The following is a 14483-nucleotide window of genomic DNA, read 5'->3' on the forward strand; positions in this document are numbered from 1 at the left end:
CAGTCACCTCGATATACCATCTGAAGATGAAGTTCCCCACCTTAATGGAGATAGGGAAGAAAGTGGATCTATATGCGCATCTCGTGACTGTTGTGTAAGGGCAATACAGATGGCATGCAAGGGAAAAAAATGTTGGTAGGTATCCCCGAACAGGCAATGGTGATCAGCAGGATCGAACCACAGCCTGGCCCAGTTAAGGATGACATGGATCCTGACATCCAAGAATGTCCTCATAGTGGGCCGATGAAGGACCTATCCGAGGTGTCGGTCAATCAAAACGAGCTGACCTAAGTGCTAAGGATAGGGAGTAATCTCAACCCTCAGCCCACTAACAACCTAACAAGCTTCCTTAGGGAAAATGTCAACGTATTCGCATGGACTCATGTTGACATGGTCGAGATCAGCCTGAACGTCATATGCCATGCCTTGAATATTGACAGTAAGTTTAGGCCGGTTTGCCAAAAGATGAAAGCAATGGACTCCGAGCGGTATACCATTTTGAAAGTTGAGGTAGATAACCTTTTCTTGAACGGGTCCATCCGGGAGGCACTTTACCCGAGCTGGGTTACTAACTCGATCTTGGTAAAGAAGCCTAACAGCAAATGATAAACCTACATTGATTTCACCGACCTCAGTAATGCATGTCCAAAGGAAAGCTTTCCCTTGCCAAGAATCAACTAGCTCGTCGATGCTACCTTCGGGCATAAGCTGTTGAGTTTTATGGATGCCTACTCGGGATATAATCAGATCCTGATGTACACATCGGATGAAGAGCATACCTCCTTTATTACAGATCGGGGGTTGTATTACTATAAAGTTATGCCATTCGGCCTGAAAAACGCTGGAGCGACTTACCAACGGCTGGTTAACCGAATGTTTTTCGAGCAGATCGAAAAATCAATGGAAGTCTATGTTGATGACATGCTGGTCAAGTCGCATGTCGCTTCAGATCACATAGCGCATCTCGTTGAGATGTTCTACATACTCCGAAGGTATATAATGAAGCTCAATCTTCTCAAGTGTTCATTCAGGGTATCCTCAAGAAAATTCTTGGGCTATATGGTTAACCAGAAGGAAATAGAAATCAACCCCGAAAAGATCCAAGCTCTCTTTGATATAAGCAACCTGACCAGCCGGAAACAGGTTCAGAGTTTTAATGGGTGAATAGCGACACTTAGTCGCTTCATATCAAAAGCAATAGATCGCTGCTTGTCATTTTTCAAGATACTCAAGGCCAACAAAATGTTCGAATGGACTCCTAATTGCAAACAGGCTTTCTAGAGCATTAAAGAGCACCTCAAAAAGCTGCCTCTCTTGTCCAAGCCACTCCCTCATAAATTCTTCTCCTGTATCTATCTGTCTCTCGATATGCGATCAGCGCAGCTCTGATTCGGGAAGACAACAGAGTCCAATGGCCAGTATATTACGTGAGCAGGCGTTTCCTGGACGCCGAAATGTGGTATCCAGAAATGGAGCAATTAGCTTATGCCCTACTGATCGCCTCTAGGAAGTTGTGACCTTATTTCCACGCCCACATTATCCATGTATTGACCAACTACCTGCTCAGGCAGGTCCTCTAGAAGCCAAAGGCTTCTGGTAAGTTGCTCAAGTGGGCAATGGAACTAAGTCAGTCCGATCTGCAGGGCAGGTTGTTATCGATTTCATTTTGGAGTTTTCATATCAACCGATTCAGGAACCCGAGCAATAGTCCAGCAAAGTCACCCAGGAAATTATCCAAAATCTATCAACCTGGAGCCTCTATGTCAATGGATCCTCGAACAGGACAAGGGTTGAGGCAGGCCTTCTCCTCGTTAGTCCCGAAGGGACTCGCATCCATGGTATTCTTCGGTTTGGGTTCAGAGCTACCAACAACGAGGTCGAGTATGAAGCGCTACTCGCTGGTTTGTGGTTGGCAAAGGACATGGGTTCAACCGCGATTAGTATTCATAGTGATTCCATGCTAGTTATTAATCAGATTTTGGGAGAGTATGAAGCCAAGGAAGAAAACATGATCAGTTATCTGAAGAAAGCTAAGGTCACACTCGAGTCTTTCAAGCACTTTGCGTCACGCAGATTCCTAGAGATAGTAATTCTGTCGCGGATGCCTTGGCAAAAATAGCCTCGTCGCTAGACTCAGATGCCCCAGAAAGTATCACTATTCGATGCATAGAGATCCCTAATATCAGCTCGCCCGAACAGGCTGTGGTTACCATAAAATCAGTTTCCTGGATGACCCTAGTTATTCAATATCTCTGAGATGGTACCTTGCCCAATGAAAAAATTAAGGCAAGAATCCTGCGAACTAGAGTTGCTTGTTACACACTCATAGGAGATCAATTGTACAATTAAGAGTTTAACACCCCTATCCTCTTTGTGTAACCAATGAGGAAACAGACTATATCATGAGGGAGATACATGAAGGGATCTGTGGTAATCACATTGCTATGCGATCCCTTGCTAACAAAGTTGTTCATCAAGAGTATTACTGGCCTCTACTTCAAGAAGATACCTTCAACTTTGTAAAAAAGTGTGATAAGTGCCAGCGGTTCGCGAACATACCGCGAGCTCCATCCCACCAACTAATAACAATGACCAGCCCCTGACCATTCTCCATGTGGGTAATTGATCTTATTGGACCCATGCAAGCAGGAAGGGGAAGAGTCAAGTATGTTGTGGTCGTGGTGGATTATTTCACCAAGTGGGCTGAAGCCGAGCCATTGGCTACGATCACCACCAAGAAGTTTAAGGACCTTGTTTTCAAAAATATAGTATGCCGCTGCAAAATTCCTCAGACACTTATCTTTAATAATGGGAAGCAGTTCAACAACGAGGAATTCAAACAATTTTGCAATGAGCTGGGGATTCATAAAAAGTTCTCCTCAGTCGCAAGACCGTAAACCAATGGCCAGGTTTAAGCTGTCAACAAGACCATCAAGCATACTTTGAAAGCTAAGCTTGGCATTGCTAAGGGAAATTGGGTCGACGACCTGCTAGAAGTCCTATGGGCATGTAAGACTACTCCGAGAACCTCTACTTTAAAAACACCCTTCTCGTTAGCATATGGCTGCGAGGCAATGGTCCTAGTGGAAGTAGGGACTGGTTCACTTTGAAGAGGCCTGTTCAATGAAACAGACAATGAAGCACTTTTGCGTGCAAGTCTAGACTTAGTTGAAGAATACCATGGCAAAGCTTGGTTAAGGGTAGCAGCCTACCAACAGCATGCGAAGAGATCCTTCGACTCTAAAGTCAGGAGAAGAGACTTCCAAGTCGACAACCTGGTTTTGAAAGCAGTTCTTCTCGGTACAAGGGAACCAAGCACGGGAGTATTGGGACCAAACTGGGAAGGTCCCCACCGCATCACTAATGTGATACACCCAGGGACTTATCACCTCAAAAGGCTCAATGATTCCGTAGTACCACGAGCTTGGAATGTTGAGCATCTTCGCCCTTATTATCAATAATTCTGAAACTCACTCTTTTATTTTGCTTGTAAGCTTTTGTAATTAAGATCGCTGTTAAGCCAAATTCATCTTGTATAAATGTATGATTTTGTTACTCGCATTATTCTTATCTTTCTGTTCGCATATGTAATGTTTGTGAAGTACAAAAAATTATAAGTACTCACAAATAATTTAATATCGCAAATAGTTAGAGCACGTCTTCCTGGTCGCATGTGTAATATTTGTGAAGTGTGGAAAATTATAAGTACTCACAAATAATTTGAAAAGGGATCAATTTCATTCATAAATTATTCAGTACATGAGACAATGCGAAGACATAAGCAAAGTTATGGGACAAGTAGAGGCTGAAGCAATCACCGGTCTTCGTCCTTAGGCACTTTCGGTGCGACCTTGGTATCTCCAGGTTGGTCGCCGACCTCCTGGTTAGCTGTTGGGTCCTCCAGAACATACTCCTCCAAATGATCATCTTCCGAATAAAGTCCTTGATCCGCCTTATTATCGGTTTATGCCATAGAGGCAAGGATCCTCTGATAATCATCCAAGAGGTCACTAAGGTTTATGGATGGGTTCTTTGGCCTAAGGGCGTAAATTGACTGGATCGACCAGTCAGCAGCCTTTCTCTCGATCTCCAGCTCTTGTCGCTTCATCTCTTCAGTTAAAGAAGTGACCCACCCATGGGACATTTCTAGGTCCACTTCGAGAGCTTTCCTTTACTTCTCAGAAGCCTCCCACAACCGAGTTCTCTCTTCCTCCACCTGCAAAACTCGCTCGGAGTTCGCTCCAGCTCCGCGTCCTTCTCGCCTGCCTCTCTGGTAAGCCTGGCCATTGTCTTTTGGAGCTATTTGAGCTCCTCTCCCCTCTTCTCCAGCTCGCCCTTTTGGAATTCTACTGTGTGGAGAGTAGAATTCCTCTCGTCGAGATGAAGTTCTGGTCCACCTCTTCTTTGCAGCTGCCAAGTCCTGCTTTAGTTGCGCATTCTCTTCCTTCAGCTTAAAGAGTCCTCCGATACATTCCAGTTAGGTCTTTTGTTGGGCTAGGTGTAGGGCGAGCAAAGACTACATAAGAAATAAGAAGTGTTACTATCTACCTAAAAAGAATAAAGTATTGGAAAGTCCTCAACGAGGACAAACCGGTTTACTTGGCTTTGCAGTTAGACAGCCCTAATCATCAAGTCCGCGGGGTTGGAGACCACGAGCTCTTTAAAAACTTTGGCAAGCTGGCACTCCAAAAGAGTGAACACCACCGGTTGCAGGTGCTCCAGAAGCTGACCCATGAAGCCCAACATCGGGGTGTTAGCTCCTGAAGTAAGGGACACCCCGCTAGCCAGCCCCTTGCCTTCTTTCCTCCCAGGAGTCACGATCTGTCCTCTGCATGAACGGCTTGGGAGAATTGTAACCCTGGTCGCGCACCTCGAGCTCCTTCTGGCGCGAAGAGCCTCATAAGGCTACGACATCTTAGGCTGCACCCCCAAGCCCTCCGGCTGGGACTCTGACTCGTCGAGCTGTAACACCCTCTTTTTCTTGGTCTTCTGGCCCATGGTTTTTTGCTTTGGACGAGCAGTTGCAAGTTAAGCAGTTTCGATTGGTTGTTCGATGGGTGGTTGTGCCCTCACCTGCATTCCTTCAATAGGGGTGTCGCTAGGACCTACCTCAACTAGTCCCGTGGCGCTGACCCAAAGAAAAATGAACAACTTTAGCACTCTGGGTGGCATGTTCACTATATACAGGTATTGTTAGTAAAGTTTTTTTGCTACATGTAAAAGCAAAAACTTGAAGAGACTACGAACACTTACGAAGTAGGGGTTCCAAGGTCGTTTCAAGGCTGAAGAAGCCATGCTTCCTCAAGTTCACAGTTGTTACGAGCCACTTCACGTCGCGACAGTAATCTGGCAAGACACCAAATGAAACTATTAGGACGTGGTTAGAAAGATCTATCAGCCTGGTCGACTTATTCCATGCGAAGAGACAAGAGAGATCGTTATAAAGCAAAGCCAAAAAGAAATGAAAAAAATTGCTAAGTACAAAATGGAAAGACCTACTCGGTTCTCTGAAGTGGCAAATCCCATCATAATGAAAAAAGGAAAATTTTGTCTCATACACCCCGACATTGCTATGGTAATTGTAAATGCCTCTCTCGATCATGGGTCGCTTCAAGAGGTAATAGGAGTCTTTGTCTTTGCTCTTCTTTAAATAATACGAGCAGGCGAACTCCAACATTGTCAGCTGGCCAAGGCCATACTCGACGCACGCGATATACATAGCCACGGCTATCATATACGCATTGGGCGTCAGCTATAAAGGTGCGACCCCGAAGTGATTAAGGATCAACCTGATGAAAGGATGGAAGGGGATCAGTGCTCCACATTTAAATATAGCTTCGAAGATCGCAGCTGTTCCTTCTAGCAGATTCTGAGCTGTATGCTTCCAATACCGATAGATGTCTACGCTGATTGCATTGGTCTACTACCTTCTGTATTTCCTCTCGAGTAGCTACTGACAGAATCTCTTACACAGGACCCACTACGGCATACTGCGCTTGCGAGCTCATCCCCTCATTTGTCCTAGTTGTTGTAAGATCCATTTCTTCTTTGGTCTAAAAAATGGGGGACGTGTGGAAGTTACTCAGTCTCCGTACAAGAGTTTTGTATGACGACGTGGAAAAGAAAAACCCTAAAAACCCTTGGGGACAGCCCTCAATGGTTTGTACCCTAAAAACCTATTCCTTACAGAAAACTGCCATTGTTAACTGGTTAAGTACATTCAAAACAGAAAAAAGGAAAGCAATGGAAGGATCTTCCTTATCTATTTTGTAACGCCCCACTCGAGGTACATAGCTAATGTTTCTTATTTTTGCTCTTATTTGAGTTGGTTGAATGGATGTATTGGTTTGGTTGAGTGATTGCCCTGAAATTGTAAAGACTTGGCAAAATTTTGGTGTTACAGACTTCGTCCGGGCAAAGAAGAATCTTCACCGCGGCGACGAAGTTCTGAAACCGAAGAGGTAGGTTCTGTAACTTTTTGCCGCGGCGAAGAGCCTAACAAAATGTGTAGTGAGTTTCTAGAGAATTCTTTCCATATGGGCATAGTGACCATTCTACCCCTAGTTAGCAGTAAAAGTGGGGAGTGAAATGTAAGAAAATTTCATCGAGAAAGTGTTAGTATTGGGGGTGTGAGTGTGATGAATCAAAGGACAAGGATGGAATTTCCCAGAAAGAGTAAGGGCAAAATGGGAAAGAAGGTGTATAATATGAGTTAATAAGGGTTTGAGTTTAGTAAACCCTTCAGTCTTCTTCTTCCACCGCCATACTCATTCATCTTTTTCTCTCTACTTTTCATCCAATCTTTTAAGGAATTTAGAGGGCTTTCAAGTAACTTTTGGTAGAGAGTTGATCTAAGGCATCCTAAGGTAAGGATCCTTGCTCTAGATGTGAAATTTATCTATAAAGGTAGCGAGGGCTTATTGTGTTATTGTTTAAAAGGTGTAGAGAAAAGACATCTATCAAAGGAAAAGAGAAGTGCTAGTGGAATCACACCATCACAATGTAAGTAAATCCAACTCAAGCCAAAGTTTAAGGAATCCTTAAGTAGAGATTTCTTTATGCATGTATATATGATTCTTGTTGAGAAATTAAGTAGAGATATATATATCTACTTGTTGAGAAATTGAATTGAGATGAGTATTCATGTTGTGTTTGTTGGATACATTTCCTTTGTGGGAAGTGTTAATGTGTGATGAGTTTGAGATGAAGTTGGAGGAGATTGAGTAAATATTTTGGGAGTGTTCTTCCATGATAGGAATTATGTCTATAGAAGGGAGTCCCCTCCCATTTTGGATGGTTAAAAAGAGAAATAGAGTTGTAGTTAGAGAAAAGGTTTTGTATGCACATGAGTTATTTGATGAAATACCTGAGAGAAGTATGAGCATGAGTTGTGAACCTTAATTCTTGCAACATTGCATATTGGCATTTCCTAAGTGCATTAATGAGCATGAACCATCCATATGCATTAATTGTGCATTTGAGAAGTAGCTTAAGAAAGAGTAGAGAATTTTGTGAATAAACTACTCTAAGAGTTAAGCTATACTATGAATACTAGCTTAAGAAAGAGTAGAGAACTTTGTGAATAAACTACTCTAAGAGTTAAGCTACACTATGAATACTAGCTTCAGAAAGAGTAGAGAACTTTGTGAATAAACTACTGTAAGAGTAAGGGAGAATAAACAAAAGAAGAGAATAGAGTAGATTGTGCGATGGGGAACACGTGAATAATGAGTAAAGTCACGAGAGTGGGTGCTTTGTGATCTCCAGCCATGCCTCCGGTAAGATGGGGCCATGACCGTCACGAAGAATGGAACATGAGGTTCCAACCGTGCCTCCGGTAAGAAGGGGCCGTGACATTCGAGAGATAGAGAGAAAGAATGTACACTCACACGGCCAAGGGTTCCAAATCCATGCATAACCGAGTCCGATCGGTTGAGTATGAGTAGAAGTTACATAGAACGGGAGAGTTCCCGGCCGTGCCTCCAGTAAGATGGTGTCGTGACACTCGAGTGAGGAAGAATGAGAAAACAGAGAAAGGGAAAGAACAAAGAGAGAGAATGAGTAGAGTCACGAAGAGTGGGATGAGTCCCCAGCCGTGCCTCCGGTAAGATGAGGCTGTGACATACACTCGAGAATTAATAGAAAAGAGTATGAGAAACAGAAGCAGAAACAGAAACAGAAAATTAATGAGACGAGAAGTGTGTAAGGAAAGAATTAAGAGAATAAGTTACAGGGATAGACGAGTAGAGGATTTACTTACTGAGCATTAGTTGTGCTCACCCCGTTGTTTTTCTCTGTTTTGTAGGATCTAGGTGAGAAGGCGGCCGGATGGACATCGGCAAGCGAGGAGGAATAGCTACACTGTCCACCACATCTTTGAGAACTTTTGTATATGATACTGACTTTGTGTAAAGAATATGTATATTGAATAAAAGAAATTTTGGGCCCAACTATTTTTACAAATGTACCTGTATTTTATTATCTATATTTTTTATGAGTATTCCAGCATGAAGCAGCTATTACATGTTTGGCTGTAGCGGTCAAACTTGTTGCTGTAAACGGAGAATGAGCACCAACTTAGAAATTGAAAACCTGGTCTTGCGAGAGCTTCTTGCCTTTTTTCTGAGAATGAGGGTGTTGTGATGTTAGAGTAGATGCCCTAAAGCCAATCAATTATTGTAGAATTGACTCTTTGTAATAATGTTCATTGATCAATAAAAGGCATTTTATACTAAATCGTGTAAATCATCATTGTATGTATTGATATATGTCCTTAGAATGGTAGAACAGTGACGAGGGTATCAAGTGTTTCAAATCTTGATAGTGAGAACCCTATGAGCACATATGGCGGTTATTCTAGAAACGTCCGTAGCCCCTGTATTATTCTGAAGTAAGGACACAGATAATACGGTAAGGCTATCATAGTGTTGAATGACCCTGTCGAAAGGCAGTGACTGATTTCACTTGTCAAGGTTGTTTGGTGACAACCTAGTGCAACACATGGGTACTTGCTATAGGCAAGTTCACTGAACTGACCCACCGAAGGATTCCATATAGATGGTAACTCTAGTGTCTATGGAACAAATCCTCTAACGAATGGTGGTGCATGTGATCCTTAGACTTGAGATCATCGAAGCGCCTTATGCACCGATTGGTGTAGTTTGACACTAGCCTAATGTAGTTCTATTCAAAGCTGTCAATACGGTGGTGATTTGCTGCATCAAGGAGTGTATCAAGACTATGGTGGATAGACAGAGGATTCATCAGTCTTGGGTACGGGAGAAGCTATCTTATGGCGCAATTCAGTAAATGGCAATGACACTTAAACTGTGGCCATGATGGGATTGAGTTGTTGCTCTATCCAGTTTATAATTAAGGTCATTGGTCCAGTAACTGAATACAGAATATCGAGAGTAACTGAGGTTAACACTATTTCTATGCCTCGGTCTCGTCGAGATAACGTTTGATGAAAGGATCGGATTGTACGGTAACCATATCATTGACAGGTAGCTGCTTTACTGAATCAGAATCTATTGGGTGATAAATTTAATTGAGATAATGATAAATTAAAATTAAATATATCTTAAAGGGGATGTTTGGATACAAGGGGTGTTTGGGTTGGAGCCCAAGCCCAAGCCCATTCCATGATGGAATAGTGCACACTTTGTGAAATATTTTAATTAACTCATTTCAATCATTGAAAAAAATATTTCCAGCCCCTTTTCTCTTCTCACGCCAAATACACTTGATTTCTTCTTGGTTCTTAAAGGCTAAAGAGGATCTAGCAAATCCCTCTTTAGTTCCTTGAGGCTATCTTCATGTAGACTACACCGGTTTGATCCTATACTTGGGTCGGTAGCGAAATACGTTCGAAGACAAGTTGGAGGAGCCTCCAAACGTGGGTATGGTTTCTTAACTTTAAACTGAAAATCTGCAGATTCTTATTTATTGAATAAACTGTAAATTTGTACCCTGATCTTGGTTCTAAGGAACGATCCATTGTTGTAAATTATTTTTGTTTTTTCGCTGCGTAACTAGATCGTTTCCTAATAGTTGTGACATTGCTCAAAGTGAAGCTAGGGTTTTATAGCGGAGGAAACGACGATTGGTACTTCCGAGGCCAAGCGACATTTGGGCGAAATGCAACTCTGACCGTTGATCGCAACCATGTGTCATCAATCAACGAGAAAGAGTAACGGCCACGCTTCAAGAAATTCAATCATCTTTTCTCTCCATTGAAAAATTAAGTGATGGCTCGATTCTCTCTTCCGCATTAAATGCGCTCTCATCAGCATTTAATACTCTAATAAAGAATGTCGTTTTAGCATGGCTCGCATTTAATGCATATGGCTGGCATTTATGTCACGCAGGACATGTTTCTCAGAGTAAAGAACACTTCATTAATGGATTAGCTATCAAAGCGCATCGAATAGCATTTGAAGAGGTCGTTAAAATAGAACACTCTTCATTGCATATCAATTGCGGAGCGATGTGATTCCTTGCCTCCAACAGAAATATGCCAACTGTAATCAGGTCGCTGACCTTGGTTAAGTTAATAGGCGCATCAATACAGTATTGAGTAGGGTCTAATCCAGGTCGTTAATTTCACGGAAAAAGACCATCTCAGGTCGCTCATAGAAAAATGCTCTGCGACCTCCTTGCAGCCAGGTCGGCTTGACCAGGCATCGCTTAGGTTATGTCAAAATGCGACATCTTTACGCAGTTCTCAAGGTTCAATCCTTAAACCTTAAAAAACTAGGGGACTTCTATTATGTCTGAAAAGATAGGGCTGACGCAGAGCCTCATCAGTAAAGTATGGTCAGAGCTCATAAGGGTTATGTGTCATCCAGATGCCGCCACGTCGTGCCTAGCACAAGTGGCATAGCTCCTATCAGTGCAGCAGGTGGGTACCAGGCCAACAAGCAGCTGGAGATCGCCCACGTGTCAAAACCATGTGTTAGTAAAGGAAATCCCTCGGGCAGGTGACCAATGAGACACAGAGAAGGATTTGCATGGCACTTACCCACTTGCAGCTTTCATAATCATTACCTTGAACTCTCCCACTATAAATATAGGACTTCCCTCTCATTTTAGGGGATTAACCAATTTTACGCTTAAATAGCTCTCTCTCTTTCTCTCTCTCTCTCTTGTATTCTCATTCAAACTGTAACTCAGCTCGCTAAATGCGACCTGATTTCTCTCTTACTAACATAATAGTAGTTGATGTAGGATTCGCTTTTGAGCATCCGAGCCACTTTAAACATTGCTCTTCACCTTTTCATTTAATTTGAACTCTTCTTATCACGTGTGACTTCTAAGTCTATTTAGCATTTTACATGTGTGAGTAGTTGGTGTCAAAATCCAGTATCAACAGTTTGGCGCTAGAAGGAGGGCACTGATTTAATACCTACTCTCCATCAGAGAAATCCCTGACTAATCGGTCCCATAACAGCAAATGACCCGCGGCTTTGAATCTGAGCAAACCAGTCATGGTAATGAAGCAATCCCCCAGGTACAGGAGGACATTTCTCCCGAAGTGCTAGCAGTCCAGCAGAATATTGTCGGGGATATTCCTTCAAGCTCACAGCGCGACCCAACTATCATGAGTTACCTGAAATGTTCAATAATACTCTTCAAACGGTCAGCCGAAGGCTAGACCAATTGGATCGGGTCATGCCACCCGAATCCAATGGGCGGTGCCACCGCCAAAAATACCAGCAAGTCGCGTGAAAGCGCGGAAAAGGGCGAAAGCCCATGCCGCACGCACTGCAGCACGTCAGAGAAAGGAAAAGGGCAGATTTTTGGAGATCTTTTGTTTCCTTCTTATCAAAATAGATAGATTTCGAGTTGATAGAACAAACAAAATGAAAGACTTGCGCTGACTTATACACAAAGGAAAATCCTGTGCAATTTCTTTGATGTTCAACGCACGAAGGAAAAATATCTTATCCCTGTATTTTGTTTATTTTAGGAAAGGATAACTTTTTGAAAAAAAAATAGCAAATGCATCCTTTAATTTGGCATAGGCTTGATGATTTTATTGTTTAAGACAAAATATTCTATATAAAAACAAAAATACCCTCAAAGATGTTTACATGTACAGTTAAATAAAGGATATAATGTTAGACATATAAGATTAAGTTGATTTGGTTGATTTTATTTCATTTATTTTATTATTATATAATTAAGGTGATGTTGTTAAATCAAGTGTCATATACGTTCATCCCATATTAAGTTGATATTGTCAAATAACTATTACATAGTTTCATATAAAATTGGGATTGCAACTTTATACACATAATATTATTGTTGAATAAATAGTCCATAAGTAGCTTGGTGTTTAATATGAGGAGAGGACTTAGAAGAACGGAGGAGAAAAGAAAATGTAGAATTTTGTTTGATTTAACATTTACTGATTTCATTAAAATAGTTGCACATTTTTATTTATGGGTTTATAACAATAATCGTTAAGTTTTTGTTGTAAAGATAAAAGGTAAAAGAATAATATAGTAATTATTTATTAACCATCATGTTATAAATTACAATGGTACACTAATGACTTACTATCTCATATTTAAACCTTTGTTTTAAAAACCGGACTGGAGGGTAATCCATTCTGCTGGCCAGGTCACAGTTCAACCGGTCCAACCGGTTGGACTGTCGGTTGGACGGGTGATGTCATCACACATCATGATGATGTCAGCACATTTAAAAAAAAAAAAACTTTTTTAAAAGTTGAGTAATTAAAAGCTGGCCTCCCAACCATTACAACTGATTTCACAGTTACATTGCACCCAGAATATGTTTTACATTAAAACTTCTTTACTTCGGCATTCAGTAATTTCAGCAAACAACTTCTGAACTTTAGTAGACAACTTCATCAAATCACAGGCAAGCAATCTCAGTAAACACAGCTCACTTAACTTCAGTAATTTCAGCAAACACAACCCACATAACTTCAGCAATTTCATCAATCTTCTCCGCAAACAACTTCAGCAGACAATTCACTTTATCAACTAACTTCAGTAACCACAACTCAATTCACTTCAGTAACTAGGGTTCACATGCTACTACAAGAGTTGTTCTTTACTCTCCAGTCTCCACCTCTCCTCTTTGTTGCATTTGCATAATCTAAATACCAATGACGCTTAAGTTATAAAAATTGTAAAACCAATTACATACACACAAGTTGATGAAACAACATTCTCTAAATTATTGATTAGTTACTACATACGAACCCAAATCCTTAACCATACAGGAACGATTCAATGTAATGGTTGCCTCTCCATCATCCGTAATGAAATAAATTAATTCGACAATGTCGGCATGATGACCATAAATCATGTATTATTCAAAAACAACTCCAACAAAATGATTTCGAAGGCATATACATCAGCTTTCTCTATTAAGAGTCCAAAATGGGTATATTCTAGAACTAAATACGTAAATAAAAAGGTGTCATATATATTCAATAGTAAATCATCAAGTAAATGATTGTTGAAAATTCTCAACAAAAAATGTTTTGCTTAAGGTATATTTCTTCATTTATGTTCAAAAACCAAAGAATTGTATCATATCTCAAATTAAATAGGCCCTAGAGCTATATCAGCAAGACTGAGGGAATTTTCATACCCAAATGTGCCTCTTCTACCAACTGTCCATCTGCCAGCAACCTTGCCAAACCAAAATTTCCCACCTGTTTCTGAGAGTGATGATACATAATAATCAATGTTGGTATATGTATTCAGTGTATTTCTTGGAAATTTTCAATTAATCAAAATTAATGAGAAAATATGAATTGCAGAAAATATGGAACTGAACTTTGGTCTGAAGTCATGGGTGAGGAGGATGTTATTAGGTCTAAAATCTCTATGAACAATGAAACATTTCAGATTTCATAGCAAAGATCCCGAAGATTACAACTCACCTTGAATCAAATTGGATTGTTAAGACATGCATGCCAATCAGCCTTCATGCATCGATTTCCGGCGAGGGAGAAACACGTCGTCGATTTTCGGCAAGGGAGGAACGCAAGTTGTCGCGATTTCAGAAACTGGAGTTGCGATTGATTTCAGCAACGAATGGTTGCAATTTCAGCAAGATTCAGTTTTAATTTGTGTGGGATTTCAGATTTTCGCAATTTCATTCAAATTTTTTCAGAGTATTTTGCGCATAGAGGAACTGAGGAAGAAGAAATTGCGCGATGGGGAGAAAGTAAGAAAATTATGGATTTTTTTTGCCCTTTTTAGTGTTGGGCCAGTTTTGCTTGCGGTTCGGTTGGACCGGCGGTCCATTAACGGGTTAAAACGAGCTATTGCATTATACCGGTTTTTATGTTGACTTGAACCAGACACGTGATCGATTCACAGTCCAACCAATTGGACCGGCCGGTCCGGTCTGACTTTTAAAACAGTGATTCAAACACATAAATCAAACTACATGCATTTAAATTTAATAAAAGCACATTAATATAACAAATTCAA

The sequence above is a fragment of the Pistacia vera genome, unplaced genomic scaffold, assembly GCF_008641045.1.
Source record: "Pistacia vera cultivar Batoury unplaced genomic scaffold, PisVer_v2 Contig924, whole genome shotgun sequence".
Taxonomy (NCBI): Eukaryota; Viridiplantae; Streptophyta; class Magnoliopsida; order Sapindales; family Anacardiaceae; genus Pistacia; species Pistacia vera.